The sequence below is a fragment of the Maniola jurtina genome, chromosome 15 (genome assembly GCF_905333055.1).
Source record: "Maniola jurtina chromosome 15, ilManJurt1.1, whole genome shotgun sequence".
Lineage (NCBI taxonomy): Eukaryota > Metazoa > Arthropoda > Insecta > Lepidoptera > Nymphalidae > Maniola > Maniola jurtina.
Window position 1 is genome coordinate 13,947,573 of NC_060043.1, and position 7,175 is coordinate 13,954,747.

Below are 7,175 nucleotides of genomic sequence, written 5' to 3' on the forward strand. Positions count from 1 at the left end.
ATTCATCGAAATTGACTTATTAGTTTAGGAGCTACTGTCGAACATACATAAATACATATAGGTATACATAGACAGCTAAAATCATAACCCTTCCTTTTGGCTTTGGCGTAGTCGGGTACAAATTAGAGTTCCCCTAAAACCACGCAACAATACATCTCAGCCCTTCCCTTTAAAAAAGAAAGAATAAATAAGCCATGTAAGCCCTTTCTCCTCCAACTAAGCGTAAAGCTTGTGCTAGGAGTGCGTACGACAATAGTGCAATGGGTGGGATTTGAACCGTGGACCTTTCAGATTTCAGCCCGCTCCTTAACCTAGCTTTTGAGGCTATTTAAACATACATAGGCTAATAAAATCATAACCCTTCTTTTTTGCTTTGGCGTAGTCGGGTGCAAATTGAAGTTTCCCGAAACCATGCAACATCTCTCATGATATCAGTCGTATCAGCCCCTTTGCCCCGGGGTGCTGAGCCCATAATTTGCCTAGATTGCGGCCGAGAAATGACGGACATTTTTTGTCCCGCCCAACGCGTTTACATTTTATCGGGCACACATTTCTTATAGCGATAAGTTGATATTTATCGAGAAATATGACATATTTTGTAAGCTGAAAATCTTTTGAACAGGTCGCCTTATGACGTATGAAGGGAATTTTCTCCAAAAATATTATTGGAATAAAATAAAATTCTTTTAGAACTATGAGAAAATTAGTGTTTTTATACAGACAGAGACATAACTACAACTTTTAAGGTTCCATCGGTTTCGTTAGGATTTCTGAAACGCAAACGAGTCATCCAAATTCTAAATCCACGCGAACGATTTTGCTGGCTAATGATATTATAAGTACCTATTACACTCATGCTTATTATATTGACCTAACTAGGCATCGAATTCAAGACCTCCAGTGTGAGTTTACACCGCCTGTGTCAAAAATATTTCAAGGTATTTTATAAATTTCATAAAAGCGAGGTTCCATGAAACCACATAATTTCCACCAAAAGGCCAATTCGGAAAATATTTAATATCACAAGGCTAACAAATTTACGACACGACGACGACCGCAGATTTTCCAAATATTTTCATTCTCTACCTGTGTATTTCAAATCTTATATAGTAGAAAATTTCACATCTTCAGAGAATTTAAGACCCTAATTTCGAGGGCATGATACCTACTTCACTTTAGTTTTTCTATAAGCTGACTTAATTCATAAACAAATCGCCAAAACCTTCTCGGGTGATGATCATCTAAAATGAGTCCAAAATGATCCTGAGTGACATATATAGATAGATAGATAGATAGAACACTTTATTACACACAAAACACATGTAAAGGATCACAACATAGAAAGAATATAACAGAAAAAACCTTATTGCTTGGAGCAATCTCTACCAGGCAACCTTTGCTGAAAGGAGAAGTGCTAGTGGACATATTTTGTTTCCAAAAAATATCCTACGAAAAATGTAATTAGCTACCCGTGCGAAGCCGAGGCGGGTTGCTAGTTCATAATAAAGGTACACCAAAGGGTTCGACAAATAATCTAAGCAATAAAGATGGAAGGCCGCTTCCCGCGCCGCGTTAAGGCACGTACGACTATTTGTTGCGACTATGGCCTGATAGGGAGGTGGTATCAAAACACTGATATATACCTACTTCAGGCGGTACTCGCCACAGAAAGCGACTAGCTATCGACTATTTTCTCGCTCAAGTAACATACATATAGTATTTTTAATAGTTTATTAGCTAATCCAAATTCTGACGTACTTGTAATCTGTTCAGATTGTTACATAAGTAACATTGTTGGGAAATTCGTATGATAGGATAGGATTGTATGGATTGGATAAGATAGGATACAATAAGTCTGACATACAGAAAGGTAAAAGCCTGTAAATAAAAAAAGAAAAAAAAAGAAACTCGGCCTGATATTTTGAATGAAACGGGAATCGCACGAAACGGTCTTTTGGTTTTTTTAGAACTCTCAGTTATTATTCTCAACTACTAAAGGGTATTTAGTCTACTAATCAGGATACGTGATTCACCTAGCTGCATCAGGTGAGTTAGTTTACATAATAGCACTCTTGATTCACCTAGGAGAGTTAATAATAATAGCAGAATAATAAATACATTCGAAAAAATCATAAAATTGACAGAACTAGTAGAATGTGCAAGAAAAATATAAACCTGTTTATCTTTGATTTATCTATATCAGTGACCCGTTTCAGTCTATTTATTTGTCAGTCCATTTAGATGGAACGTTTGGAGAGCGATAACAAACATTTATACCGTATACCTAAAATTTTAAGGCTTTTGTGTTTACGATCAATGAAATACAAATAAAAAGATAGAATCTAGAGCGTCTTCACTGGGGTGTTAAGAATCTCAGGGGGTTCTTTAAAATCTTAGTTATGCTCAGAAAAAACCGGCCAAGTGCGAGTCAGACTCGCGCACCGAGGGTTCCGTACTTGGGTAATTTTCCGACATTTTGCGCGATAAATCAAAAACTATAAATCAAAAGCTAAGCTTTTGTATGTCAGCTATAGCTATAAAAAGATAAGCCTAATCACAAATTCTAATCGTTGTGATTTATTTTCTCAGTCGCACATCCTGATGTTCTCATGAACCCATCATTAATAAACTAAGTATGACATGTTGGTCGCGCGTGCGTCGCTCGGAGCGTGTGAAGTGCACCGGAAGTCCAGTTTTCCTCCGAACACTCCGCTGTTATCAAAGGCTATTATCCTCTTACTATCAAATTACGAACACGTCTGAAGGATTTAGGTATACTAGGTACCTAATAACATTCGGATAACTCGAAAACTTCTATGTAGGCATAGGAAAATCACTGAGATGGTTGTGAAGTAGGTAGGTTGCGGGAGGAAATGAAAATGAATTAATGTTATATGCTTTATTGATTTATTTATTTTTTTCAGATACAAGTTAGCCCTTGTCTGCAATCTCACCTAGTGGTAAGTGGTAGATACGGGCTAACCCTGGAAGGAGTACGGTGGTTTTAATTAAACCCATACTCCTTTGGTTTCTACACGACCGAAGCCTCCCACCAGATCAGACCAGAAATTCAGAAAATTCCAAACCCCTGCCGGAAATCGAACCCGGGACCTGCCTCTATTGTACACTTAAAGATGCAAATAAGCAATAAAATAAACTTAAAAAAATTTAGATACAATTAACGGTTTCGTCATGTGAAGCTGTCTCTATCAGGCCTGGTGGCCCCCACTGGTGTTGAGAAAATTTTAATGACTAGTGAGAAAGGGTTTAGGCTGTATATAAGTTGCCAAGAAAAAAGAAAGCTACTTAAAAGTACCCAAATAACAATATACATACTTATAAATAAAAATATACACACGTACATAACGTACATTTTCTCAAGGTCAGGAAAGAAATTAATTTTCTCTAATACGTTGACCGCCACTGAAAAGATTTTCAAGAGTTCAGCCCGAGTTAACCCTAGAAGTACTTATTATAATATTATGTAGTTGATGAATAAAATTAGGTAGCTAATTACTATCGTAAAGCAAGGAGTTAAATACAAGTTCACAGGCGGAGTGGCCTAGACGCCATTAGTCAGTATCTATGGCATCATGAACTCTGCCGGAACTTCCTCTAATCGATCCATTATATTGTTTACGCTCTCTAAATATCAATACGTTACGATTTGACCCCATGCAATATACAGGGTGATGTTTTAAAAGGCATGTCTGTAAGTGAAAAACCAGAGTTTATCAAAAATGATAAGTAATTGAAAGAGGAGGCAGGAGATTGTTCAAGAGAGGGGTTTTCAAACAAACAATATCTTTCACTACATTATAAATACGAAAGCATGTGTTTGTTGGTTTATTGGTTTGTCCTTCAATCACGCCGCAACGGAGCAACGGATTGCATGGATTTCGTTAAATACCTGGAGAGTGACGTAAGCTACTTTTTATCCCGGAAAATCATAGAGTTCCCACAGGATTTTTTAAAAACCTAAATCCAAGCGGACGAAGGCGCGAGCATTAGCTAGTCTCTTAATAATTTAAACATCGAATAGGTAATTTATAAGGTTAATAAAATAGACACGTTTAGATGAAAATTTTTCTAGACTTGATCGTGCGGAAAATACTAAAAGCCGGCGAGGAAAATCCCTAAGGAAAACCGATTGTTAACGTTAAGGTAAATAGCTGTGTTAAACGCTTTCTTAACCAACGATTAAGTATATTCAGGCGCGATGCGAGGACATCGTGTCTGTTACGTCAGAACAGTTCCTGGTTACCTGACTGAAATATTGACCAAGTTTTTGGTTATTTAACCATGTATTATGATCTAACTGTGGGCTTAACTTCTTGGTGAGGATCTTTTTTGGAGTTCCGGACAGTCAGACAGATAGACAGACAACGAAGGGATCTGTAGTGATCAGGGTTCTTTTTTAGGATTCCTTACCTACTTACCTCAAAGGAAAAACGGAACCGTTTTAGGATGACTTTGTTGTCTGTCTGTCTGTCTGTCTATCTATCCGTCTGTCCGTCTGTCTGTCTGTCGTGTCTGTCAAGAAAACCTATAGGATACTTCCCGTTGACCTAGAATCATGAAATTTGGCAGGTGGATAAGTCTTATAGCACAAGTAAAGGAATAAACCTAAAAACCTTGAATTTGTGGTTACCACACAAAAAAAAACAAAATGTGTTTCAATTTTCAGAGTAAGATAACTGTACCAAATAGGGTATCATATGAAATGTCTTTACCTGTACATTCTAAAACAGATTTTTTTTATGCGTAATAATTTTTGATTTATCGTGCAAAATGTCGGAAAAAAGACCCGAGTACGGAATCCTCGGTGCGCGAGTCCAACTCGCACTTGGCCCGTGTTTCCTCTAGAGATATAGAAACTTAAAAATACCTACTTTGATTTGTACAGAGCAACCGTCATCGCTTTTTAAATTATAGTATTTTATTCATTTAATATTATTATTGTGAAGTGCTTTAACAAGGCTGAGAGTAGGTTGTAACTTACTTGTAATATTATTAAGTTAGTATATCCGCATATTTATAACGCTTTTCGGATGAGCTTCCACTGACAAAAATGTAATTTTGGGGTTCCGTACCTGAAACGGAAAAACGGAACCCTTATAGGATCACTTTGTTGTGTCAGTCTGTCTGTCTGTCAGTCTGTTCGTCTGTCAAGAAAACCTATAGGGCACTTGCCGTTGACCTAGAATCACGAAATTTGGCAGGTAGGTAGGTCTGATAGCACAAGAAAAGGAATAAACCCAAAAACCGTGAATTTATGGTTACACCACAAAAAATGATTAAAATGTGTTTCAATTTTCAAAGTAAAATAACTATACCAAGTGGGGTATCATATGAAAGGGCTTTACCTGTACATTCTAAAAAACATTATTATTTATTTTTATGCGTCATAGTTTTTGATTATCGTGCAAAATGTCGGAAAAATTACCCTAGTTCGGAACCCTCGGTGCGCGAGTCTGACTCGCTTTTGACCGGATTTATATGGATTAACAAAGCAGCGCGGCCACAGCACTGTAGCTAAGTCGATGTACCTATCTATGTAAAGAATTTTCCTTACGCCATAATTTTCAAGTGATAATGGATAGATTGAGGTCATTGACTTTCCGATTGTTGCTTTTAATGCGTATTATTCATTATAAACTTTGAGGACCTATATTATTTGCTTACTTCCATAATAGGTACACAGATAGGATTAAATAGCTACTTCCGGGCTTTCCTTAATAATCTCTGTACATTATGTTAATTGTTATTATTATCAACTAATAAGTATTATTACTAGTCTTGGATACAATTTGGTGATAGTACTTATGATACAATAATTATTGTACATATCTAGGAAGAAGTCGCGTGAAAGAAATAGTCAGAATCATAATGATCAACCCAGCGCCGGCTTACTACTTAGCACGGATCTTCTCTCAGAATGAGAAGGGTATAGGCCAGAGTCCGCCACGCTGGCCCAATGCGGATTGGCAGACTTCACACACCTTTGACAACATGGAGGACTCTTTGAGACATTCCTTAAAACACACATAACTCCGAAAAGCCAAAAGTTAGGGTTGCGTGCCCGGGATCGAACCCCGAAGAGCACCGAACGTCTTAACCACTAGGCTATCAGCGCACTTAAAAGAAATAGTACTTATTACAAATTAATGAAAGGTAAACGACCTCACAAAATTAATAAGCAAGTAGACGTATGGAGAATAAAGTGTTGGTTTAGAAAAAACCTTTCATATTAAGTATTGATAGATATACTTATCGATGAAAGTGTATTTTGTTTGTATGTATAATTATATCCAAATTGTATAGTTTGGACATTAAGAATATTATGCAAGTATATTATCACAAATAAATAATGTCGATAAAAATCTTGGATTAAATACAATACTTAAAATAAAATATACTTAAATACAGTTATTCATTAAAACTTTGCAAAATATTATTCTAAATACTCAAACAAAATAAAATGTACGGCGACTATTTTTAATAAGACTGTTATTAAATAGTAATATTTAGGTGCCATTAGAGCATCTTCTGGTGATTTTTTGGGTTCCTACTTCAAAAGGAAAAACGGAAACCTTATAGGATTACTTTGTTGTCTGTCTGTCTGTTCGTCTATCGTGTCTGGCAAGAAAACCTATAGGGTTGACCCTATACCTCCCGTTGACCTATAATCATGAAATTTGGCAAGTAGGTAGATCTTATAGCACAAGTAAAAGAAAAAATCCGAAAACCGAAAATTTGTGGTTATATAACATTTAAAAAAAAAATGTTTTTACGAAAAATTTAATTCACTAAATCACATATAGATGGCACAGACCGTTATTAACTTGCAGAGTTCTACATAAACGTATTAGGTAGGTAGCTATATCTTGCACGGTGGTGCGGAACCCTTCGTGTGCGAGTCCGACTCGCACTTGACCGGTATTTTTTTGTTATTTCTTTAATGTGGCATTTTGAATTGTAGTCTTCAAAAGTATTTATTGGCAGGGTTATATTTTGAGTTTCGTTTCAGTGTCCTTTGAGGTACTCCACCTCTCTAGACATCTAGACAGATGAAATACCTCAAACCTCAAATTGAAATTCTATAGTAAACTGAATTAAATCTAGCACCTCATCAATTCCACCATAGCGAGGCACAACCATCATCTTCATCATCA